Source organism: Delphinus delphis, chromosome 10 (genome assembly GCF_949987515.2).
Source record: "Delphinus delphis chromosome 10, mDelDel1.2, whole genome shotgun sequence".
Taxonomy (NCBI): domain Eukaryota; kingdom Metazoa; phylum Chordata; class Mammalia; order Artiodactyla; family Delphinidae; genus Delphinus; species Delphinus delphis.
The window spans coordinates 3,589,678-3,616,725 of NC_082692.2; the positions used below are offsets into that span (position 1 = coordinate 3,589,678).

Consider the following 27,048-nt stretch of genomic DNA (forward strand, 5'->3'; position numbering starts at 1 on the left):
TTTGCCAGTATGTTGGATATCATTGCCTTAATAGCCTAATAAAAAATCACATTCCAAAGCTAAATCTCCATTTTTTAATTTCTTCATTGCAGCAATGACTATTTTCAAGAAAAGCTCTATTTGAGGTTGAAAGTGGGATTGGGCCAGAAGCTGAGGATAGACCTTACTCACATGTCCTTTAATATGCATTCTGTTCTGGGCAGAGTATTTTCTTACATAACGACTATAAACTAGACGTAACCCACTTACTACCATTTAGGCCTCAAAATGCAAAAATTTCTTTAATATCCACCTATCCATAGTTATGAAATTCCTATAGTTCATTATGTAAAATCATGCATTACCTTATATTAAAATTAGGATTGCTGTTGAGCACTGAATGATTTTTGAAGAGAAATTTCTCCAACAATAACAAGCAGTATAACAGCAATTTATTGTCTTGCAGCTTAAATATTAAAACGATGTGCAAAGGAAATCTTGCATAGGTGAGCAACTTGTGATGTTACGATTTAGAAGTTATTCGACTCCAAATGTGGATCTAAGTCTTTATTACACATAATCGTCATTTGGTTTTATCAGTCCTTCACACTAATAGAATAGGAAGCTGGAAGAGACTTTGTACATCAGCTCCCTCATTTTCAGAGATGAACAGGGAACTGAAGGCCCTTTCCTCATTCATTCCTTCAGCACTCAGTGAACGCTTCCTAAGAGCCATACATTATACAACATTACAGTTACAGTGTGTTACAGTGTGTGTTACAGTGTGTTACAGTTACAGCGTTACAGTGTGAACTAGATAAGCAAAGTAACAATTTATTTTTGACAGGTGCTATGATAGGGGTAATATTACGAAGTGTTAGGGGAGTACAGAGGAGGGACATTCAACTAGGACTTTGATCTTAAGGGAAAGCATTCCATCAGAGAAGGTATTTCCACAATGAGTAGTAAGAGCCAGAGGGCGAACATGGAGAATGTGTTGAGTTACAGGTTGTAGTGTACATTCAAAGCAGGGAGGCACGAGGGTGCAGGATCCATTCAGGGAACGCTGTGTGGTGGGGAGAGGGACCATCGATGAGCAGACGTGATTAGCCCTGTACCTGCTTTATTTTTATTATTTTTTAAAATTTTATTTATTTATTTTTAAAATATTTATTTTCTGTGCCGGGTCTTAGTTGTGACATGCGGGATCCTTAGTTGTGGCATGCAAACTGTTAGTTGCAGCATGGATGCGGGATCTAGTTCTCCGACCAGGGATCGAACCCAGGCCCCCTGCATTGGGATCGCAGAGCTTTACCCACTGGACCACCAGGGAAGTCCCTACCTGGCTTATTTTAATGATGTTTTCTCTGTTCTGGGGATAAGTCATTTTTTTCTTTGATGCATTGGCTAGTTCATGCAAGTGAAGTAGAACTTATCATCTGAGCTATTGAAATACAGATTAGGTTTTCAGGTGTTGGTAGACTTTTATTTCAAAGCCTATTTTTGGAATCCTCTATTTTAGCAGTGCTGAAATCCTGGTTCTGTACGTCTGCATATTCAACAAGTAGTTGACCAGCTGGTGGTTCAAGTCCCAGTTCCTGCGGTTACGTGAGGGCTACACATCAAATACTGATCCTGTCTTCCAAGAGTTAGTAGTTTATTATGTTGAGATATGTTCCCTGTATACGCCCTTTGGGGGGTATTTGAATGGATGTTGAATTGTATCAAATGCTTTTTCTGCATCTATTGAGATGATCACGTGGTTTTTGTCTTCTGTTGATGTGGTGTAACACATTGATTTGCATATTCTTGAACCATCCTTGTGACCTTGGGGTGAATCCAACTTGGTTGTGGTGTATGATCCATTTTGTGTATTGTTGGATTTGGTTTACTAGTATTTTGTTGAGGAGTTTTGCATCTATATTCATCAAAGATATTGGCCTGTAATTTTTTTTTTTGATACTGTCTTTGTCTGGTTTTGGTTTTGGGGTGATGATGGCTTCATAGGATGACTTTGGGAGTGTTCCCTCCTCTTCAGTCTTGTGGAAGAGTTTGAGAAGGATGGGTATAAATTCTTCTTTGTATGTGTGGTAGAATTCTCCAGTGAAGCCATTTGGTCCTTTTCTTTGCAGGGAGTTTTTTTTTTAATTACGGGTTCTATTTCACTTCTAGTGATCCGTCAATTCAAATTGTCTATTTCTTCTTGATTCAGTTTTGGTGGGCTGTATGTTTCTCGAAACCTGTCTATTTCTTCTAGGTTATAAGATCTCAGTGGACAGATGATAGGACAGCTCTTACCCCCATTAAGGAAAGGGACCTGAGAGGTTAGGTTATTTAGCCAGTTGTACAGGTAGGAATCCGAGGGGGTGGGCACGGGCCTGGGGTGTGTCCTGTCTGTAGCTGTAGTACTGGCTGTGATGCTGCACTGCTTCACAGAAGGTCTTCAGAGCCAGCTTCAGGAGTTTGAAGTTTATTAAGTTTTCTTGGATAACATGGGTAAATTTTAGTCATATTTGAATTTTAATTTAGATTCTCACTTATTTCCAAAGCTAACTTCTTTATATAGGAAATATTACAAATATTCAGAGAATCTCAAATGTTGATTTTTATACTAGCTTTCTAGTCTTTTAAGATAGATTTACATTTTTTTCTATTAACATCTCTTGGAAAAGACTTAGTGCCGTTTTTAGGTTGTCTACTCATGTGTATGTGAGAGATTCACATTTTTGTAGAAGCTGTTTTCAAATATACTTAAAGTCTTTTCCTTGAGAATTTTAGAAAGTAACCAGATATTGGAGCTCCGTTCTTTGGAGACTAAGTATTGCCTTCCTTGTGGGAAACAGCAGTAAAATTGACAACTGAGTTTGTATAAAGTGTATCAGATGTCACTTCTAGGAATTTTTTTTTAAACAAATTAGTTCTTTGCCTTCTGTCTGCCTGTCTGTAAGTTCAAGCTCATCTCTCTCAAAAGCTGCCTTCCCCTCCTACCTGTGTCTAGGAGAGAGACTAGGCTAAGAGGTCAGATCTGTTTTCAACTGAACTTGTGTCCCTTTAGTTTTTCCCAGGTCACAGTAGCTGCTAGATGGAGAACTGGTTTCATTAGCCCACTGGTCCTCTACCCTGGCCTCACAGCACACACCCGAGAACCTTTCACAAATACCAGTGTTCTGGCTCCACTCACATCAAGGCAGTCGTAAGCTCTGGGTTGGGGGCCCAGCAGTAATGTCTTTAAAAAGTGTCAGGGGTTTCAGGGCGCCATCAGGATGGAGAACCACTGCCATCGGCCCAAGTCAGACAGCTGACTGGAATACAGAAGGTCCAGCCATGTTTCTGCCCCTGTGCACGTGACCCATTGCCGGTTTTTCCCAGAACTGCCCTCATTTAGCAGGACGATGTGAGTACCTTCAGGAAGAACATCTCCCGTCCCCACATCCCGGTGTTCCAGGAACAGCTCAGATGAACGTGGGCCAGGTGTGTGCAAAGTTCTCCTTGTCCGCCGCTTTTACAGGAGGGAGAACCTCGTCTTAAGGGAAAATAAATCCTGTACTTGAACGTTTCCCTCCTTAAGCAGTTTTTAGCATTGATTCTGTCCCTGATCTTGAAATACGAGACAGCTGACCCTCCACCAAGACTTTTCCCTGCCCCATCCAGCCCATCTTCTTGTGACATATGTGCCTTATTCTTTCAAACCCTAACAGTAAATCTATAAATCAAAATCTAATTTTGCATATACAAAGGCCTGAATATATATCTTATCAGAACTGGCCTTAGCAAAACATTCTGTGGAAGATGTGAAGATAATTTCAGGAGAGTCCTTTGAAAAGAGCCAGTATTTCTTCTTATTTTTTGCAAACTAGTATGTTTATCAAATAACATTTTGAATGATGCTTTTGAATGAAAAATAACATTTTGTAATTCATTAAGGATGAGATTTTCATATGAAGAAGTACTTGTAATAAAAGTGATTTTGGGGACTTCCCTGGTGATCTGGTGGTTAAGAATCCACCTTCTAATGCAGGGGACACGGGTTAGATCCCTGGTCGGGGAACTAAGATCCCACATGCCGCGGGGCAACTAAGCCCTTGCGCTGTAGAATCCGTGTGCTTCAACTACAGAGCCCATGTGCCGCAACAAAAGATCCCACATGCCGCAACTAAGACCTGACACAGCCACATAAATTTCTTTTTTTTTAAAAAGTGATTTTGTGGAGGAAATTGAAATAATTTTTAAAATAATTATCTAAAGGTGTTTATAGCTTCCCTCAGGGTTATGTACTAGTTGAAGTTCAGATGACACAAGTCATCTTTTGGAGCGTAACGCAAAAAAATATATATATATGGGTAGGACGCTAGATATTTCATGAAATTCAAGGCCGAGTTGAACAACCCTGACAGTTTGAGAACCTGTGGCCTTAGCAGCGGTGGGAATTTGCGAGCTGTTAGCCCCGAGTGGTGGCTCTTGATCCGGGTTGCATGTCAGACTCACTGCTGATGTCAGGACTCCTCCCACAGCTGTCAAGTAAAAACCTCTGAGTAGCTTCCCAGGTCATTCTGATGTTCAGCCATGACTGAGAACCTCTGGCCCCAGTGCTGCCACCAAGATGAGTGACTGGTGAAGGCACAGTCATGCCCATAAGGCTTTTTGGAATCTTGCAAAGCTGGCCTCCTGAAATTTTGGAGGGCAGAGACTTCTTGCTAACTCTTTTTTTTCCCCGGCACCTCTGCTAAGTGCATGGTGAATATTTGCAAATCAGTTTCATTTCTTGTAAGGTGTTCCAGAATTCAAGCTGCTCTCTAGATCAAACTGATTTTATTCCCTTAGATGAGCACAGGCCTATGTGCACAAATACTAAAACAAAGGCACATGAAAGACCAAACAGGCTGTGCTCAGGAGGTTTAAAGCAGGGCAGGCAGGCCCAGCGTTATGGGAGTGATGGGCTGGTGGAGGGGAAAGGCTTCCTCATCAGGAGTAGGAGACAGGAGATGTCCCTTTGTCCAGGCTCCCCGTGGGCTGGGAGCACCCGAAGGCTCTCTCTGCCCACCTATTCCTGTCTATACATCAAGTAACGCAGGGACAAATACGTGTCATAGTTATACCTTCAAGTAAAATGCCCTGTGCTTCTCAGATGCAGGCTCACTATACTCCTGAATCACCCTCGGAATACCGCGGGGGAAGGAGAAAGCCAGGAGACTGTACTTTGCAATTATACTTTTGAGGAAAAGAGAAATGGGTACCAGTTCCAAATGGGTGGCTGTAGGTACTTTTTGTTTTTAGTTACAACAAACATTTTTTTATTTACCAGAAAGATACCAGCTCAAGCAAAGAAGACGCAGTAAAACTTGCTAAAGTTAAGGACCACTAACTCCCAGATGCCTTAAACATTTGTTCTTAAAGTCAGATGATTTCCCAAATAACCTCTCTAGGGTGTAAAGGGTGCTAGCGACACCAAAGCTAAAATTTGTTTTTCTGTAATGGCATATTATCAGACATCCCATGTTTAGAAGTGAACGTGTTTAAGATTTGAAAGATATCTATGGACTTTTAAAAATTAAATATTTATATATCGTAATTTACTTGTAATATGGAAGAAAGGCATTTTTCCCTTGCTCAGCGTTACTTAAATATTTTTTTCAGTAAAATCCCAACATCACATTGTCAGTTTCCACCCTTCACTTTAAGGACTGTCCTTGTGCCCAGCCCACTGTGGATCGCTCCACATAGTAAATGAGGGAAGTTGAGCAGAGGGTACTTGTGAGTTGGTATCTTATGTCTCTCTCCATTTGGACTAGAAGCCTACTCTTTACAAATATTTTCTCTAAAGTTACACTGTATCTGTAATTAAATTATAACTTCAAATAAGCAACCCTCGATTACTGACCTTTTTCAACGATTGCAGTATGATCCAGAAATGGGTGAAGTAATGAACATAGCCCTGGAAGGTCAGAGGTCAGCCAGGCTCTGCCCCAGGTGTGTGACCTGTGACCAGATTGCTTTTTCCTACTTAACTCCTCTTCTGTCCAAATCGGAACTGAAATAGGCTGTGCTGTCCTTACTTCTAGGGACATTTCCAAGATTAAGAACATATTCTCATTACTTGTGCTGTAAGCTGAATGGCTGTGGTCCTCCCCACCCCATTCCCCCATTCCCCACCAGCTCCGATAAATATGTTGAGATCCTAACCCCCAGTGGGATGTGTTGGGTTGGCCTTTGGGAGTTGGTCAGGTCATAAGGGTGGAGCCCCCAGGATGGGATTAATGTCCTTATAAAAGGGACCGCAGAGAGCTCCCTCACCCCTCACTATGTGAGGACATAGTCTTGAGATCCAGGAAGTGTGCTCTTACCTGGCACCAAATCTGCCAGCGGCTTGATCTTGGACTTCCCAGCCTCCAGAACTGCGAAATAAATATTTGTTGCTTATAAGCCACCAGGTCTGTGGTATTTTTGTTAGAGCAGCTAACCCTAACCCTAACCCTAAGACACGCTGCTTCGGTTTTCTGGAAAAAGAGAGTGTGCAGGGAGGGTGTGGTGGTGGTGTCCTGAGTGAACTAGGTCTGCCAGGTTTGTGGGTTTCAGTGGGTTTTTGTTTGTTTGTTTCCTTTTTTGTGTTACATTCACATGGTATTCTAACATCCGAAGCTTATGCTTTCTGCAAAATGTAGGAAAATGAAGTGTTTTTATAAGATTTTACCCAAAATGTTGATGGCATACTTAGTTACTGAAATATGTTTGGGCAGAAATGTCTCTACCAGTGGATGCCATGGCATGTGTGGACTTAAGGTACCTTCCTTAACACTGTCTTTCATAACTGTTCCACCTCACCGGGGTTTTCTGTTTATTAGCATGGGCCTTTTCTTCATTAAGACTGAAAAATCAAAACCTGATGTGGTAAGTGTGATTTCCACATTTGACTCTTAATTAATTTGGTGCGAGAGTGCAGCCTTTTGTTTTTCAATCCCAGCATTTCAGTTCTTTGCAGCAGTAGAGGTTCTGTTTTTCTGTCCCTGAAGTAAAGAGGGTGGGAAGGGGCTTCCTCGGTGGCTTGGCTCCCGCTGGAGCAGAGGAGGAGGGATGCTGTCTTCAGCTGCCTTGGGTGCACCAGAGGGCTGTGTGCAGAGGCCCGGGCGTGCATCCTGCAGACCTTGTGCAGCCCCTGGACAGGAGCCTGGGCTGTGAGGGGCACGGCCACTCTGGTTGCAAAGGTGACGGGAAGAGGAGAAGCTGGGAGAATGACGAGGTGTGTGAATGGCACAAGTGAGTTGTGGGGCAGAGGCTTCAAAGGCCCGAGTGGGTGTGTTCAGTCTCCCTCGTGCGCTGTGTGTGGGGCAGTGACGGGGCGGTGGTGCCCCGCCGCGTGGCCCCTAGCTGCATTTCCAGGGAGAGGCCATCCACCCAGTGAGCTGTCTGCCCAGCGACTGGGTCTTGCTGTCCGAAGTCGGTGTGAGTGGTTTGCCCTGGCAGGAATACTGACAACCACCCTCAGATGGAAACTGCTCGACCTGTGATGAGAACATCTCCGTGGCCATGTTAGCACGGCCAGTTACAATCCACAGTCACTCAGAAACCTCGCCTAAGCCCCTATTTCCTCTGCTAAGAAGTAACAAAATTAATTGCTTTCTCTGCCTGCCTACTCAGAAGTCAGTCCTTCAAGAAATGAAATGACAGAAAGGCAGGTGATTTAGAGGGAGAAGGGGAACGGCTGAGGATAATATACGGACTGTTGTCTGACTTCCCCATGGGAATAGATTTGGGTGTCAGTTAAATGCTTTGCTTGGTGTTTCAAGTTTAATGAGACAGCTGCAAAATGCATGAAAATCAGTTTCTGGAACATGCTAAGCCCTCCCCACCTGAGCACATGGGTGCGTCCGTCCCTCTGTTTGGAAATTTTGTCTCTTTGAATGGCTTACCTTTGTAATGTTGACTTAAACGTTACTTTCTCAGACAGCCCTTCCCTGGCTGCTTATCTTTATCTAAAAATCAGGGCTCCATTCGTATATTGGAGGTTTCTCTTTATCTCCTACTTAAATTCTTAGTTTTACTCACTGCCATGCTCGACAACTAGCCCTGTGCCTGTTACATAGTAGGAGCTCAGCAAACGTTTGTTGAGTGAACGAACAGAAATGCTGTGATGGCTTCAGGAAAAGACACTTAGTACCCTAGAGCAGCTCTGTCCAGCAGACCTTCGGGGATGACTGAAGTGTTTCTACCTGTTTTGTCCAGTGTGGCCGCCACCACCCACGTGAGGCTCTTGAGCACTGGAAACGTGGCTAGTGCAACCGAGGAGCTGGATTTTTATCTATTTAATTAATTTAAATTTAAATAGCCACCTGTGATTAGCTGCTACTATATTAGACACCGCAGATCCAGAGGATGTGATTTTATTAGCTTCTGGCATTGAAAAATATTACCACTGAATACTAACCCATTAAACATAGGTAATTTCTGCAGCTGAAAAGGCCTTCTAAAAGCAGTGACCTGCATTCAGCTCATTTTATGATGCGTAATAGGTGTGTTTTATGGTCTCCTTGAGAAGCAGAAGCTCTTATGTCCTCAGTGACCTTCTGTGATTTCGGATTATCATTGCGTTTTCCTTCCATTCTTTATTTTTTAATTTTAATTATTTTGATTGCATTGTATCAGTAGGCTAGAGCCCTCCTGGGCTGTAGTTTGTGGGAGGACTCATCCAGGAACAAGGGCCTGGAGTTGTTTGAGTTCAACCTTCTTTCTGCCTTCTGTGGCTAACCTCAGTCAGCTGGTACTTATGCAACCGTGGCCTTCTGTCTGCATGGCATGGACTTCACCTTGAAGGCCAAGAGCTTTTCAAGTGAAGGTAGGATTATAGAAAGAATTATCAGGATAAACTTGAATAATTACAGCATTATTAGAGCCGCCGTCAGATTTCAACTGCTGATGTTTTCTCCATATTGTCGCGGGTCTTGAAATGAGAAAGAAAAAGAACTGGTAGTCGTATCTTTTACTGTATTAAAAATAAAATGTTTAAATTCATGCTTCATGGTGGATTTTAAAAAGTTGCATTAAATACATATATATAAACACACATATATATATAAAATAAGATTTACCATAAACCATTTTAAAGTGTGCAGTTCCGTGGCATTAATGCATTCACATTGTGTGTATCCATCACCACCATCCATTCTCTGGAACTTTTTCATCTTCCCAAATTGTCCCCGATGATGAATTTTAAATTTCTTTTCCATGCTTATTGTCCAAACTAATATGGACTACTGACACCTATGTGTCTACAGGAATCGCCTCTTTTAAAATGACCTTGACCTAACTAATGCATAATTTGCCTTACCTTGGGAAGTGGTAGACGCCTCTTGTCAAGGACCCGAAATCACCCAATTTAGTCCCTGCTCCCAGCCATCACTAACCTTACATGCTCACCCTGAGAAAGATCATTTCTCTCATTTAAAAAAACAGTAACTCTAGAAAATGACTTTTAAGTGACAGGTAAGATGGACTTTCTTGCATATGTGTTATGTGCTTTGGGATTCCAAACTTTTTACCAGTGTCCATTGAGAAAGGCAAAAAGAATCAGAAACAGTTACTTAGCATTTTTAGTACCTCCTACCTTAGTATAATATCATAGTGACCACTGGGCACATCTAAACTTACAGATTCAGGATGGCTTTTTAGCCCGTTAATGAGCAATTGGAATCCGGGGAATCTGAAGGGAAGCCTTACCCTCACCAGATGACTTGCTCTTTATTTATTGCTGTGGGTACATCACTGTTCTCAGAAGCCCGAGGAACGAAGCAGAGGGGCAGCTGCAAGGGGAAGACTGACCACTGGTGTGGGTGCTTAGAAGGAAGCAGGTGGGCGTGTCGGGGCCCCCCTGAGAGAGACGTGCAGTTCTGTAGTCATGTCCCGGATGCACGTCAGGGGCAGTGTCCTGAGGGCAAGGCCTTCACGGTGGGTGCTGGGGGCCACAGCCCATCTCAGCCGGTGCACGTGGAGCATTCCTGAGGGAGGAGACCGCCGGGCGCTGGGGCTCAGGGTGAGAGGAAACAGCTGTAGTTCTAGTCCCTGGCAGCAGTTCTGTTCAGCCCAAGTGTGGGGTGTGGTCCCTGGGAATTGGGGTCTGCGGGGCACTTGGATAGGCCGAGCAGAATTCGGGCCTTCGGAAGCTTAATAAGTGTGTGCTTTAGAAGGTAAATCCGGCATGGCACGCAAGGTGAGTCAGCGGAGGCAACTGTTTGCAGTGGAAGGTGTTAAAGGCTGTTTAATTATCCTGGAGGAAGGGACTGAGGGGCTCTAAATTATGTCACTTGTGGCGAGAGTGGAAAGGAGGGCTGAAGTGGCAGCAATGTTGTAAAGACAGAATTCACAGGCCCTACCGATTGGCTGGATGGAGGGAACGAGGGAAAGGGGAAGCCAAGAGTGATCTCAAGTCACTAGGCTGTAATGCTCATCGTATAAAATCGAAAGGTATAAAAGCATGTAATGGATAGTAGCCTCTCAACTGTCTCTGTCTCTCAGCTCCTACCGTGTCTGCACTTCCTTATATACGTGTGTATATGCGTAAGCTACATTTATATTCCTGCTGAAAAATGGTAGCTACCATGCACAGCCAATCAACACCTCTTTTTTATCATTTAACAATATATCTTGGAGATATCCTATGTCAATACATGTAGTGCTGCCTTATTCTTAATTTACTTAGCTAGTCCCCGATTAATGGAAATGTATTTCCTGCCTTTGGCTCTTAACAAATTGTTCAGTGAATATCCTTGTTCACGCATCATTTTGCACACATATAAGAAGTATATCTAGGGCTTCCCTGGTGGCGCAGTGGTTGCGAGTCCGCCTGCCGATGCAGGGGACGCGGGTTCATGCCCCGGTCCGGGAGGATCCCACATGCCGCGGAGCGGCTGGGCCCGTGAGCCATGGCCGCTGAGCCTGCGCGTCCGGAGCCTGTGCTCCGCAACGGGAGAGGCCGCAACGGGAGAGGCCGCAACCGTGGGAGGCCCACGTACCGCAGGAAAAAAAAAAAAAAAAGAAGTATATCTATAAATTTAATTCACTACAGGTGGGATTGCTGAATTAAATGTGTGTATTTTAAATGTTGATAGATATTGTCAAACTGCCTTCCATAGAAGTTTTACCAGCAATGCCTGTTTCTTAGACCCTCATAATACTGTGATATCAAAGAACATGATCTTCCCCAATCTGTAGATATTTTAAAACCTAATTGTCATTTTAATTTGCATTTCTTTGAGATTGAACATCTTTTCATACCTTCCAGAGGCATTTCTAATTCCATTTGGGGGAACCTTCTGTCACTCGCTGATTCCCATTTCTCTATTCAGAAGTTGGACTTTCATGGAATGCCTATAGTGGTTTCTCAAATCATGATTCTGGAGTTTTGGTGGATATATTGGGATCATATTCAGGCAATAGTCATCTATTCCTATCTTATTAAGAGTTTGTCTTAATGAAGAGTGAATGTTCTGTTTTGTCAAGCATCTGGGGGCTGATCATTTGCTTTTTCTCCTTTGATCATGGGGTCAATTAGAGGACTGGATCTCCTGCCTTGATTTATCCTTGTGCTGTGCATGGTGGCCACGCCCCCCCCAACCAGTGTTTTCAGTCACCTTGAAATGTGGTTCTTCCTTAGCTTCGGTGATGCTCAGAGCTGAGCTCTCTGCTCGCGGATGGAGTCTTTCCGCAGAGGGCCTCCCTCCTTGACCTGCTTCATCCCCGTGTGACATCATCGCCGAGGTGGTTATCACTGAATGTGTCCATCTGCATGTCCCGCCCGCCCCTCAAACAGTGTGTCTAAAATAACCGCATTCTTCTCCCCACCCCGAGTCAGCTTCTCTACTTGATGTGGCAACTTCTGTCTCTATTACCCCTAAAGTTTTCTTAATGATCCCGGCAGCATCATGTATTGAGTACCTGCTGTGTGCCAGGCCCCGAGAAGCCAGGTAGCCAGGAGGGAGGATGGGGACAGGAAGGGCAGGCAGCAAATGCGGACGCCTTTCCAAGCCAGAATGATGTATGCCAGCGCGCTTGAGATTGAACGTGTGCCAGGAGGGGAGGTCGGAGCGTTGGAAGGGTTATTACTTGATCCTTATATCTCTGCAATAAGAAAAGTTATTTAAAAGCAAAAGTGAGACGTGTGATTTTTGTAATGAAGAGACCAGATTCACTGCATAGACACTTGGATGATTTATAAGTCTTTAAACCCCGGTAGAGGAAAAGTTATTCCTTAATAATATCTTAGACATTCACTTTTATTTAAAGAATCTTGGTAGAAGACGAATTAGAAACTTCAGATACTGTTTTTTCTTCTACCAGAGGGTTTGGTCAAATTATATTCCTGTCATTGGCGTTTTGGAGCTTGAGGACAACAGAACTGTTACAACATGAGTTTTTAGAGCCAATTTTGACCACAGCGAAGTGACTGTGAAGGCTGAAGGTCGAGAGTATGATTGATTGGGTGATTAGAATTCCTTTTAAAACAAATTAGATGTGGCAGGTTTGCCACTGGCGAAAAGTACTGCAAGGAAATGAATCTCATCAGCAGATAAAATTTCTTGGATCATCAAAAAGGGTTTAATGTTTAAAATATAAATACACACACATACACACGACCTGCATAGGAATTCCAGTTTGTGCTGTTTTTACCATGAGTGTCTAGCCTGGTTTTTCTGTTAAATAATATACAGACACTAGATTGGGTATGTTTTTAATTTTTAGTTTAGTGGCTGGTACCCTAAATGTTAAGTATATTGATCAGTTCAGTTTATCCAGTTTCTGTACTTGTCTTTATATTCGGGGTCTTCTAGGTGATTGGATTTGTGATCAGGCATTTGTGTTTGGGATCCCTGGCTTCGAAGCAGGCCGAGGGGACAGGAGGGAAGCAAGGACCAGTGTTTGGGAAGGGAAGGGAGGAGTGAGGGACAAGCAAGGACATTCTTTAATGGAGAAGGGTATGTGTGAGAGGGGTGGCGGTGGTTGGTATCTGTTGTCTTGGAGAGAAGGGTGGGGTGGTGGTCCGTGGAGAACTAAGATTTCTCCAGACCTTCATACACTTCACACACCAAGCTCTGCATTTTCGTGTGTATTACATCCTCACAGTAACCTTGGCATAGTAGGTATGGAAATTATTTGTAGTTTCAAAGAAAAAAAGGAGAGCAGGTGAGAAGATATCCAAAAAGAACTTCTAAAAGTAAAATAGTGATGGTGATGATGATGATGATGATGATGATTGTTAGAAAAGAACATTGCTTCAATGTAGCTGCCCTGGTTTGTTTGTGTTTTTTTTTTTTTTGCGGTACGCGGGCCTCTCACTGCTGTGGCCTCTCCCGTTGCGGAGCACAGGCTCCAGACGCGCAGGCTCAGCGGCCATGGCTCACGGGCCCAGCCGCTCCGTGGCATGTGGGACCTTCCCGGACTGGGGCACGAACCCATGTCCCCTGCATCGGCAGGCGGACTCTCAACCACTGCGCCACCAGGGAAGCCCTGCCCTGGTGTTTTTATTCTAGTTTTTTGGTGGCGAGAATGTCGAGTCGTAGGTAGGGTCAGAGAGGTTGAAGTTGGCTCTTAAGCTGGGTACATGAGGGCTAGTCAGGTGTCTGCTTTTGTATATGCTTGGAAATTTTCATAATAGAAGGACTTTTAAATGATGAAGCAAAGAAGGAAAATAGTCTCGATTGTGATAAAAGGTGAAAGAATATTTATGAATAGTAGGGGAACGTTTTTCCTTTCTTCCCCACTGTCAGGCTTATATGATAGCATTAGCCTATGAACCTATCTTTGAGGCAAGATTATTAACAAACCATTTAGGAAATAGATGATAAAATCAGTTTTTTTTTTTTTTAGTTGTGGTCTTCTCAGCTTTATGTGTGAAGACTCTGCAGGAACCAGGTGGTCTCTTCATCTTTATCTGATTGCAGTGGAACTTTTGTCCCAATAATAGAGCATTTATGCTGGAAGGAAGCCCAGGGCTGGAACTGTCTCATTGCAGAAGCTGTACAGCTCCAGGAGGGGGATCAAAATCTAGTCAGTGAGCATCTGTTTCTGCAGAACATGGTAGTGGGGCCTGGAGGGAGCTCCGAAGGTAGGACAATAAGAGAGTAGCTGTAGCTAGTGTTTCCGGAGGGCTTCCCTGCCAGGTACTCTAAACACGTCACACATATCCAATCCTTACAGCAACTCTAGGAGGTATAGGGACTAGGCTTTCTTATTTACTTTTATTCTTTTATTGTGGTAAAATATACAAAACATAAAAATTACTATCTGAACCTTTTTAAGTATACAGTTCACTGGCATTAAGTACATTCACATTGTTGGGTGAACCATCACCTGCCTCCATCTCAGAACTTTTTCATTTTCCCAAACTGAAGCTCTGTACCCCTTAAACATTACTTCCCCGTCCGCCTCCCCGCAGCCCCTGGTAACCATCATTCTTTCGGTTTCTATGAGTTTGACTGCTCTAAGCACCTCATATACGTGCAGTCATAGAATATTCTGTCTTTATATAACTGGCTTATTTCACTTGGTATAGTTATCTTCAAGGTTCATCCATGTTGAAGCCTGTGTCGGCATTTCCTCCCTTTTTAAGGCTGAATAATGTTTCATTGTCTGTATGTGCTACATTTTATCCGTTCTTCTGTTGGTGGACACTTGGGCTGCTTCCACCTTTTGGCTATTGTGAATATGCTGCTGTGAACATGGGTGTGCAAATACCTGTTCCAGTGTCTACTCACAGCTCTTTGGGGCAGAGTCCCAGAAGTGGAATGCCTGGATCTTATGGTAATTCTATGTTAAATATTTTTAGGAACTGCCAGACTGTTTTCTACAGCAGCTGCACCGTTTTGCATTCCTGTCAGCTGTGCACGAGGTTCCAGTTTCTGCAGATTGGAGGTAGGTCCTGTTCTTGTTTCAGTGTCACAGAGGAGGGAGAGAGGGGCGGGGAGGTTACATGCACTCACACAGCTCATGTGCAGACCTGAATCTGAGCCCAGCAGTCCGACTCCAGAGCCTCTGATGTAAACATAAGAGGAGGCACAGACGCTCAGAGACGTGGTCCAGGGCCCTGCGTGTGGGTTCAGGCCGGGGCCACCTGCCTCCACAGTTCATGTTGGTAAGCATATTAGATTCAGGGCTTGGTGTTTCTTTTTCCTTTTTTTCTTTTTGGGCAAAAGTGCACTTAAAAAAAATCCACATTCTGTAGGAAGATATTACATGTTGAATATCTCTGTATGTCTTTCCCCTGCCTTTCTACATTTACGCTTTAAAATGTTCTGTTATTTAAAATATCTTTCAAGATGTATGCAATATGTTTGATTTTCTTTTTATTTGAGTTCTTGGGTCAAATTTTGCTTTTAAATGCTTTGAATAAATACGAATTGATTCTGCTGGAGTTTTGTATATATCTCTGCTCTACGTACCTCTGCCAGAAGTTTGCTTTCAAATAAAACCAAGCAAAACTATCTAAGCCGAGCTTAAATGGGGGGAACCTGGAGAGTATCAGTGGTAAACACTGAGGACGTTTAAAAAAAATTCAGATAAAGTGAATTTTCCATCTTTATCAATAGAGGAGCAACAGCAAGAAAATGTGCCCATTTCTTTAATCCTCGTGTGTATTTTGCTAAGAGGGTTTGCATCCTCCCTCACAGAGGGGTCATGAGGGACTTTGCGGCATCCTGCAAAGAGCGTGCTCCCCGGGGGACACTGGCTCAGCTGGGCCCGTGTGTCAGCTCATGTCCCAGCCCGTCTCCGGAGCCCCTCACATTGCTGCCAGGGAGGTGCCCCCTGCAGATACAGACCGAGGGTCTCCTGGACCCTGCTCATCCCGGCAGGCCCTCTGGATGGGCGACCTTGTCTGTGCTGCATTTTAAGGGGAGGGCTGTGTGTGCATGGCCCCGAGCCCCTCCTAAGGTAGAGGGTGAGTGGCTTGTACCATCCACTGTCATAGCTGGGTGTGAGATTTAGACAAAGGTCCCAGCGTATCAAGGGCCCACAGTCATGCTCAGATTGACTCTGCTCTGGACGGTATCTTTAGAATAATCCCTAATTCTGTGGTTCCCAACTTTGGCTGTGCACTGCAGCCCACCTCCAGAGATTCCCTTGTCACCGGCCTGGTGTGTGCCTTGGCCACTGGGATTTTTAAAAAGCTTCACAGGTGATTCTAAATGTATGGTCCAGGTATGGGATCATTGGTCTAATTCCTCTTGAGTACCTTGTTCTTTGGGCTGTAATTAAGATTTTTCTCATCACAAAAGATACAGAAATGCCTTTTCTCAGGGTGTCCTTATTAGCAGGGATTGTTGGAAAATATTCCTCACACACACAGGGACTGTCTTCTGTTTTGATTATTTGTGTTGGAAGATGATTTTCACGTCCTTATGGAGTATGTCTCTCTATGCACGCGACTTAGCGCTGGTATCTGTAGGGGACGGGTCTCGCTTACTCTGCGGAGACTTGAGTTCAGGGACTTGGAGGAAGGACAGGGATCCGCTCGCCTAGATTTCACTGCCGGCTCCCGGTCAGTCTGCGTTCCGAGGGCAGTTTCATTCTGTAAACTGAAGACTGATGGGTTCAAGCTGATGCTTCTGTAGTTCCCGAAGTCTTCTCGTCCAGAGCCTCACCACCCCTGTGCATCGTAACACTCAGCGTGGCATTACTTTGGGAAACGTGGCTGTGCGTTTGGCTACACCACGTAGGCCCTCCGAGCGTTCCCCGGTTCAGACGGATGCTTTGCCTCAGCTCCTCCTGGGCCCTCGGAGTTTCTTTAAAAAGTCAGTGACAGGGCTGGCATCATCCTCCCTGTGTGACTGTGGCTTTAAGATTATTTGGTTGAAAGTTCGTGAAAGTTTAGAGGTGAGGTTTGGGGAAACAAGTGTTCTCCCTGCTTTGATTTCATTTTAAAAATGAATGTTTAGATGTAAAATTTTGAAACTTTGTCGTTGTTTTGTATTCTGTTTTTCTGTGAGCGCTCCATCGGTAGTTGAAGCAGAAAGGGTGGATACGATCCATGGAGTTGCTTAGAGACCTCGCCCAAGGGCAGAAGATGGCCGGCTTACGCCAGGAGCTGAGGACGAGGGCTGCCTTACCCACCCCAGAGCCGCTTCAGATACAGGCAGAGCAGAGAAACGTATACCTGTGTGTGTGTACATGCAGGTCTATGTAGTATAAGCGTGTAAAAATGTTACTCTGTGTTCATACGTAGCTGCTGATTCGGAGTGACGTAAAGGAGGTTCTCTTGGAGACATCTGCCAGTGATCCTCCTTTGTTTTTCCAAAGAGGCACCTTTGGGATTGGCGTGCTTTCACATTTAGGTAATTTCATGCTAGCTGTGGGCATTGGATTGGGAAGATAGCTTTCTTCTCACATTTGTGTAGATTTCTCCCCTTAGTCAGTTACCTTGGTGACAGGCGTGTGTGGAGGTGGGCAGTAGGGCGAGGACCCTGTTGGACAAGGGGACAGATTGCTGAGGTCAAAAGCAAGGGCATCTGGTCATTGCTGCTGTCTTGGAAAATGAGGGCTGTGCTCCCCAGGAAGGAGGGACTTCAAGGGACTCTTGGGTCAGTTGGTGTGATTTTTCTAATCTCTACTCTCGTTTGCTTTCCCTGTCTCCTTCCCTCTAACTAGTCCCTGGTTGTTGACCTCCAGGGGCTGATTAGTTTTGTGTGTCACTAAGAAAAGGTCAAGGGTTATAGCAACGGGGCACTCCCTCTTCTGCCTTCACTTAGTTTTCAACATGCTGGATGTTTAAAATGAAAGAGTCAGCAAGGTACCAGCAAATGCTCTTTAAAAATGTAGCCCCTGTTTTGTGTAGGATGTTCTGCCGGCCCCTCCTCCTACCCCCACCCCACCTTCACCCCCCGCCTCGCGGGTTTTCAAAGCCAGCATCATTTCTGAGAGAAAAAGTTTAGAAATGGTTCCCTTTGATTAATGATAGGTTGTGTCATCTTCATATAGGAAATGTAGAGGCAAATATTAGAGTAGGGTGGGGAGGGGCTGCTAATACAGCTATAAAACAGCTGTGTTTTTGTAAAGCTAGCAAGTGCTATTCTGGTTTTATTGAGACGGAGATAGATGGTTACAGTGACTTGCCTCCCCTGTGCCAGGCATTCTCTGTTGAGAAAACCAGGATGAGTAAGACATGGTCCCTACCCTCTAAGGACTTACCAGGGAGCTCCCCGCGCCATTTGACTTCTTAGCTATGGACTCTTCCAAGTCATCGGTCACGCCCGTCTCCCTCATTTTCCACCTGCAGGTGCCAAGGCAGTCGTTGTCTCACATCCTGGTGCAATTCCTCTTTGGAGTTCGGTGTTGTCTTTTCATACCTGGTGCTCCAAGCGGGGTCCTACGATGGCAGAGTTTCAGGTCCCCCGCCCCCCATCTGTGTTATAACAGGAACCCCAGGTGACAGAGGACTTGTGCATTCAAAATGTGTTAATATGCAGATTCCATTTGCGTCGGGCTGGGGGTGGCTGAGAGGCTGCATTTCGAATAATCTCCCACGTGATGCTGATGCTGGCCTGTGGACCACACTGGCACCAGAAAGGCTTCACTCTAAGAGCCTGCTTCATCTCCCTTGGTGTCAGAGGCTAGCGGGGATGCTTGCTCATCTGATGACATGGACTAGCACAGGCAGCTAACCAAGTGATCTGGACGGAGCACTCTCACAGGGAGTCAAAGATGTAAAAAGTGCCTTTTTGCCGTGTGCTGGACATGGCTCCCAGACCCCTGCAGACACAGGGATCCACCTCACAGTCGTATGAGGTAGGCACTGCCATTGTCTCTGTTTCACAGATGGGGCGATTGAGGCACGGAGAGGTTCCATAGCTTGACCCAAGTCACATTTCCTAACAAGTGAACGGCAGGGCTGTGAGCCCAGGCGGTGCGGCCTCAAGCGCCCACGCTGGCGTCAGATCGTGGTGCAGAGAGGACAGTGTCTGGGTTTCGGTGGCGGGCGCTTCCAGAAGGCAAGTGGAGTCCAGGTGTGTGGTCAGCATAGGAGGCTGAGCGGCGGGGTGGGGCTGTGCAGGCCTTGTTAGCGGGCAGGATCAGAGGGGGTGCAGAGGCAGGCGGGGCGCCGGTGGCTGAGGAGCGTGAGGGCACGTGGACTGACGAGCGTTACGTGGCGTCACATGCTGGGGTCCTCACTTCGCTTAATCCTGACAGTGATGTGAGGGCGTAGGTGCACATTTTGTAGAAAAAGAAACTGCGTTTAGAGAGATTAAGAAATTTTCCCAATGTCAGCAGGGAGGAGGGTAACATAATTTGAATTTAAGTCAGTTTTGTCTAATTGCAAAATCTGTTTCTGAGACTTCTTTGCTCCGCTCCCTCCCTGGCAGGGACTCGGAGCAGAAATTGAGACACGGAGAGACCAGAGCTTGGTCACTGACCCTGCAGTATAAAGAGGCCCTCGGCCACAGGGGTGAGGGCAGGAACGCTGGAGCAGGGAAGCAGAGAACCTGCGAGACCCCTCAGTGCTCGCAGTCCAGGCAGGCTGGAGCGCCTAAATCTCCCTGCGCGGGGCTGGTCCCCGGCTGGACACAGGGTGAACCTGCAGATGGGGTTAAGTGGCCCCAAGCTGAGATCAGTGTTCATCTGGATGAATGTTTGTTAGGCTGGACCGCTCTTCCTGACCTGCGTCCTCCATCCCCATGTCAGCCCTGGAGAGGCAGCCCTGCCCTCGCCCGGGCGCCCGTTTCTTAGACCCCCAAGTGGCAGCATCAGTGCTGCCGCTTCCTCTGTTTCACCAGAGGCGACAGGTGGTTCCTGCTCTCTCCCCCGATCTTTATGATGATGGCGTTTCTTGGCGCAGACATTCCTCGTTGCTCCAGACGTGAAAATCTGAGCTTACTTGCTTTAAATAAATTATCGAACAGCCCCGTGTGACCTAGTGAACAGATAACTGGTAAACTTAGTTACTTAGTTACTAAACAGATACTTAATTATCTGGTAAACAGATAACTAAGCTGCCAGCAAGTGTGGTGTGCCCCAGGGAATTCTTGGCCTTGGGATGCTGGTAATGGAGGGGATTGACTGGGGTTAGCAGATGGGCGCTGCTCATACTTCCCTAATCACTGACAGGCGCACCACTGCCCGCTGGCTCTCTGTGGAGCTGCTCTGTGCACATGCCCCTGGCCCCCAGGCTGTGGAGGGCCCTGTCCCCTCCCCGCTGTGGAAGGTAGCGGCTGGGCTTTCTGATGTGGTCCTTTGCCTCTTCATCCTCACGGTCAAGGCCTGCGTTCATATTTCCAAAGATTCTCTTTAAATGGTAGAAGCATCAGTGCTGTATCACAAAAAGCTAGGAAACAGAACAGGAGAAAACACCCCCTTCACTGTCCTAAAACAATGATTATCAGTTTTTAATATTATCAGTTTTTTCTTCAATGATTTTTACATCGTTGTATCTGTTGTCTTGCATCTGCATTTCCCCTTACTGCTGCATGATCTTCATCATTACCGTTTTAATGGTTGCATTCTCTGTTGTGATTCTATACCATTAAGTAATTAACTCTGTTGTTGATGAGTATCTTGCTCCCAGCTTTTCACAGTTATTAATAACACCACAAGGTATATCTTTGTGCATGTAGCTATTTCCATATTTTGAATTAGTTTCTTGTGATAGAGTCCCTAGTGGTGTTACTAGGTCAAAGAGTATGAACAGTTTTATGGCTTCTAAAGCGTATTGCCAGATTGCTTTCCAGAGGAGTAGAACCAATTTACAATGCCATCACAAAGTCATTTGTTTCCCAGATGGCCAGCTAGGATTAGGGATGCAGCCTCTCACAGCAGGACAGGAGGAGGTGTGTGTGTTTGTAAAACTTGCTGCTTCGTATGTGCACTGATTTAAGCCTCAGTGACACTGTGCATTGTTCTTCTTAGTAGGAATATACTAGATGTCAATGCCAGTATAAGTCATGCGGTTCAGAGTTTAATATAGCAGTGTGGTAGACATGGAGGCAAGCAAGTATATATATTTCCTGTTTCCCTGCAATTTGAAATTTTTAAAAAGTTGGCAAAGGTGAATTAGCAAGGGCTTTCAGCCACTGTGACGAGGGTCTGAGGGGCCCCCGGCTTTTCTGGAGTATCTAATGGTTTGGAGGTGAAGGTGAAAGTCGAGGAGGTTAGGGGGACAGGCGGGAGGAGGGCATTGGAAGTGCCCGGGCACGTGCTCAGGAGCGAGCCTAACCTGGCAGCAAAATTAACCTCACCTGCTAACTACAGTCTTTAGGATGCTGAGTGGAATGCTGTGTTGAGAAGGATTTTGAGGTCCCATCTAGGCTTCGTGGGAAAGGTACTGTGATTAATTAGCAGTTTGTTCTAGATCTTTATCATTGCAATTTTCTTCAATTCTTTATATTTCCCTTTGGATTGTAAACATTAAATGCCTTTAAGTAGAGACTGGACCTTTTGAAGTTGTTCATTTTTATATCCGTCCCCTAAAGTGTCTAGCACATGGTCTTGTATATTAGGATGTAAGTGATGGTTTTGTGCTTGCTAATAGAATGATGAATGAATGAGGGAAATTTATACTCTGTCTTCGTGGTTCCAGGAGTTGTACTGAAGCCCTGTGGTCAGGTGACGGGTCCCACGTGTAGAACCTGCAGCAGATGCTCTCAGGGGTAAAGGAAGAGGAAATTTAGGAAAGGTAATGCTGGAAAAGATCTTTGATTTATTTATATATGTACACTTCCCAAGTCACCTGTCGGGACCTCCTTGTTCGACAGACGGAGAAGCTGAGCCCTTAAGGCTGAGTGTCTTCCCCACGGTCCCTCAGAGAGTGGATGGCAGCTGGGAGCTCAGACCTGGACCTTCTGGCTCCTGGCCCAGTGTCCTTTACACTACGCTGTGTGTGGGGAACTTGGGGTGCTTGTTTTGCTACTTCCATGCCCCCATGCCCTCAACCGATGTATATTTGGAGTGTTCTTTGCTATATGTGCACATTTTTTTCTCCCTTATGGCGGCATAGAAATGTATTTGGAGATTGTGACCTCGATGCAACAGTCAGACTGGGGTCCAGAGCAGTAAAAGCCTAGAGATTTGTCTGAGAGCCAAGCGGTAGTGTAGGATCAAGACCCAGTTCCCTACCAAATTACAGCTGCACAGTATCTCCGAGTTTGAATATAAACGATTTTTCATTTCAGGGGAAGATTGCTCAGTGTTAGTTGTGGTACATGATTTGAGTGTGTTTTTGCCACAATTGTGATTTTTATAAAACTCTCATTATGGTCCATATGTGCAGAGGAGAGGTTTACGGTCCTCCAGGGAGCATTAACTGTGGAATCTGACAGCAGAAGCCCTGCATGGGCTGTGCTGCTTCCCCTCCAGCGCCCCCTGTCTCCTGCAAGAGGACAGGCACAGTGGTCATTGACATTCTGAAGCTCAGGGCTTTACTAGTGAGAAAGCACTCAGAGCACGAGAGTCATCAGCCCGCCACTTCCTTGACGCCTTGTGGTGTCCACCCTGGGACTTGAATGGTGTGTGGAAGCTGGAGCCTGCTCAGCCCTTGGCGGCTCCAGGCCCCTTGAAAGTGATGTCAACCTCGCAAGCTGCCGTGGTCATAGCTTCTGGGTAATCGGGTTTGGAATTGATGGGTATTTACACTTCAAGAGGGCTTTTCCTATGTTTCTGTAACTTTCCAGTCTAAACGTTTGTCCTTGATGTGACTGGATAGCTCTCTTCTGTGTGGTGCTGGAGTGTTTAAAACCGGCTCAGTGTGTAAACTGCTTTCTTCCTGGGAGAGCACAGGATAATCTGCTTAGGCCCACTTGTGGCCTAGTGGAGAGGATGACTTTCCTCCACATCCCCACGAAGCTAGCTCCGTCCTGCCTTCTGTGCAGTAGCTGCTAACGTGGCTATTATTCAGTGCAGAGCAGCTGGGGAGACTGATGGGCCTGCTGATAGCGTTCTGCTGTAACACGCTGAGGTTGGCACCTTTTACTTTGTCCGGTCTTGGCGGGATTAAAGTTGTTTTCAGGATAGGAACTAGAAGCTTATTCTCAAAAATTTAGACAATAAGGAAAAATGGAAAGACGAGAGAAAATTTATTCAAGTTCCCTCCACCTGAATGCAAACCATTCATAACATTAAAATTCTTTCTTTCATTCTTTTCTCCTGTATAACTTTTTTGTGGTTCTAATTAGACTGTTTATGAAAGTTTTACCTTTTCCTTTTACTTAACATCTATATATTTCCTCGTTATTATAGAATTACCTTTACAGAAGTTTAGTTTTTCATTGATAGGCCCTTATTGGAATGTGTGCTCGTTCTGTCAGCATTGGGCCAGAGACTCGTCCTTGTCCATCCACGGGACTCTGGCTGCCCCGAGTGTCATTATTTTCAACAGAACAAGGGGTTTTCTCTAACTACAGGGCTTTCTTTCTCTTTTAACTTCTGTGTGTTAAGACGTACACATATGTATGCAACTCTGCTAAATGCTACTAAGGAAAAAAAGACTTACACGGAGTTTTCTTTATTTGTAGATTGTGGTGTTGAACTCAGATCAACTTATTTCTAGCCTGTCCTCTTTAGATATATGAACCTCTTAAGACTGAGACCTTTTCAGCTTTTGACCATGCTGGCTTAGCTGAGGAGAGGACCATGTGCCTCTTTTTAAGCATGGGCGCGGAGGGTGAGTGAGAGCCTGAAGGTCTGCAGGTGATGGGCAGCGGGGCCCGTGGTGGGGTCTGGCTGTCAAAAATGAGAGACAGAAGCCAGCCACAGACTGCGTTCTCCCATAATCGTAATGCATTTTTGATCCGTGTTGATGCCATATATCCATTGTAGCTCCATGGGATTCTCCCGCTGTAGGTTTCTTTGGGGGTAAAAGTGAGTGGAAGTAACTTTGCATGCATCATAGGATCTACTGAATGTGTCTGGGTTTTATGCAGTCCACATATATATTCATCCACAAACCAAATTTAGGCATGTAAAGCTCTTTGACTTCTAATGAGCATTTTAGATGTGTGCAGTGTCTGAAGCTTGTAGATAATTTAGAAACAAGCAAATAACTTGGGACCATCTTCTGGAAGCAACTCAGATTATGAGTGAAGCTGCAATCCTTCCAAGGGTGCCTTTTGAATTTAAAGCACGGCCATTTCTTTCATAGTATCCATTTACCCAGAAATTAAAGTATAACAATTCCAATAAGTATGTCTTCTGGGCTTTGCTTACTGTTAATCTATACTAAGTCTCATAACCTATATTTGTGGAGCATTTTTTTGTGTTTCAGATGAGCTTTCTGTACATTCTCACTTACGCTTCATAACGGCCCTGGGAAGCAGTGGACTGGGAGATGTCATTACTATCTGAGGACAATGTTGCCAACTCAGAAAAGATGTTAACAGTGGCGCAGAATATTAGAGTGACCCGGCAGAGAGAACCGAGGGAATATTGGCACTTAAAGATTGGGCACGTTTCTGTAGCTGCTGGGAATGTGCTCACTGAGGAGGGTTTTGAAAAGTTGGGTTATTCCCAGGGTGTGCTCCAAGGCGAGGGGCTCTTTCTTCCTGCCCCCTGTTCTGGGCTGTTACTTCTTAAAGAACCACCTCCCAGATTTTCAGGAGCACAGTGCTTACTGTTGATTTATCAATTTTAAAGGGGTCCAACCTGGACTTGAATAAAAAATTGGGTGCCCAGTGAGTGCTGGAGACCAGTGTTGGGCAGTGAAATCATGGTCCCTTTCCTTAGGAGCTGCTTGGGATGCGTGGTCACCAGGAGGACACGTCCCTGCTCCCAGAGCCTTGGGTTAGGCAGGGGAAACCGAAGGTCAGCAGCAGACCCGGCGCCTGGTCTTTGGTGGTATAACAAGGGAAGGACAAGTTGCCATAGAGCACGAAGGCGTGGCCTCTAACCCAGGTTTGAGGATTCTGGGTGGCGAGTGTGAGTGTGTGTGTGTGTTTGACAGGTGGTGGTGCTGAAGACTGGCTCTCGCCCGCAGACGTTACGGCTCCACGGGTGCGGGCTGTGCTGCAGCACTGGGAATTGTAACGCTTCCCAGATCTCAATGGACAGCAAAATTTGTGAGCCTCCAAGCCTTATAATTATGCGAGGCATGTGGATTTTATCTGTAGAGATGTTTTTGGTATTAACGAGCCACCGAAGGACTTTGACCAGTAGAGGGACTTGATTAGACCTATAAATTTGGAAGATCTTGCTGCTGGTTTTGGGGAAGATGGATTGGGGAGGCTAAGCCTGGGGGCAGTGAAGCCAGTTAGGGAGCCCCTGTAGATAAAGGTGGCCTGATGGAGGGGGTGGCAGTAGAGATGGAAGGAGGTGGGTGGATCCCAGATGGAAGAGCTCGATTCAGCAGAGCTTGTGATGGGGCGGGTGTGGGGCGGAGGAGGGTGACCAGTTGACTGAGGGGGTTGGGACTGGGGAGAGGAGGGATGATGTTGGGGAAGGAGTGGGTTGTTTCCGTGTTCAGTAGGGGTAGCCGGCCCCGCCGGTTTCTCCTTCCAAGAAATAGCTCAGGAAAGTCCCTGGGCTGTTTGCTAAGCTCTGGCTTCGCTTGATAAACTGCCTGTAGTCTGACTTCTCCTCAGGTAGAGTCTCCTTATATCTTGTTTCACCTCACTTTGAGCGGGTACATGTTTTTCTTCTAATGATTAATCATCTCGCATATCTCATTTGCATAAGGGCTCAATTTCAGGGGCTTCTCCCCACACTTGTGATCAGTGGATGTCCCAGTGGCATGGGGCTTACCCGTGGCTCAGGGGCATCCGAGGATCCGCAGCTCCCTTCTGTCAAGATTGAGCCATAGTTGGGGAAGAGTATAGATCTGTTACTCTTCCGTTTAGTTGAATTACAAATTTATATTACTTGTATCTGAAAAGTTTTTGGAGACTTTTGAGTCAAATTTCATATAGTAATCTGGAGTTTTTTGAGAAAGAAAGAAATCTATGTCACAAAAGTTCAGGGACTTCCCTGGTGGCACAGTGGATAAGAATCCACCTGCCAATGCAGGGAACACGGGTTTGAGCCCTGGTCCGGGAAGATCCCACATGCCATGGAGCAGCTAAGCCCGTGCGCCACAGCTGCTGAGCCTGCGAGTCACAACTACTGAAGCCCATGCACCTAGAGCCCATGCTCCACAACAAGAGAAGCCACCGCAATGAGAAGCCTGCACACTGCAACGAAGAGTAGCCTCCACTCTCCGTGACTAGAGAAAGCCCGCGCGCAGCAATGGAGACCCAATGCAGCCACAGAAAAATAAATAAATAAATAAATAAATAAATAAATATATTAAAACAAAAACAAGAACAAAAATTCAGTTGTGCTTTATTTTAAGAAAACCCAATACAGAAAAGTCTTAAATGACAAAGCAGGCAGATTCTGGGTGGAGAAGATTGGTGGTCGATGACGTGGCTTCGTGGATTCTCGGCTTTGTGACTAGATGTGCTTTAGGAATCGTTTGTAATGTAAGCTTTCTATGTTTACATGGCTTGGATTTCAGGAATAAGCTTTTGGAATAAGGAACGGCCTACCTGGCTATTATTTAATCAACTAATATTGTTATGAGAATCTTGGGCAAGCATTATTAAGGATTAAGACGCTTCGCCACCACGGAATGCTGGATACCGTCAGACAAGGAGAATCTTTCTTTATGAATGTGATGCCTGACCTTTGCCCTTTACTGTAGTTTTTGTATAAAGCTGTCCCATCTACTTCCTTGCACGTAGCGCCTGCAGAACTGCCTCGTGAAATCTAACCCAGTGTGTGACGTTTCGGTCTGTTGACATAAATATGATTCTAAAGTCATACATTATATGTAATGAAATTCACTATAGATTTACCTGGGTAAATGAATGAGTTTTGAAGCCAAAAATCATAGAGGGAGATGGGAAATTCACTTGAGTGAGAAAAAGGAACAAAGAGAAATTATCATAATACAATCTGAAAAAAAACCCCACATCTGAAAAATACAAGACCTGCACATTAAGTGTTTGCAGTGAAGTAATATCTCTCCCCCATCTTTCAAAGGAAGCCTGCCATGCCAGCAATAAAACATATATTTCCCAAAGCATCAGGATCTACTGTTGGCAACATATCATTTTGAAATGAATTTGTTTGCTT

The 27,048-nt window shown here is 45.2% G+C and overlaps 1 protein-coding gene across 1 annotated transcript in view; it reads left to right on the forward strand.

The window, feature by feature from the left end:
• Positions 1 to 27,048, forward strand: part of FARS2 (phenylalanyl-tRNA synthetase 2, mitochondrial) — a 382,893-nt gene that overhangs the window by 1,484 nt on the left and 354,361 nt on the right. Inside the window, exon 2 of the mRNA XM_060021600.1 lies at positions 14,789 to 14,874. The gene's annotated coding sequence lies outside the window, so the exon portion shown is untranslated. The remainder of the gene's footprint in view (positions 1 to 14,788; positions 14,875 to 27,048) is intronic.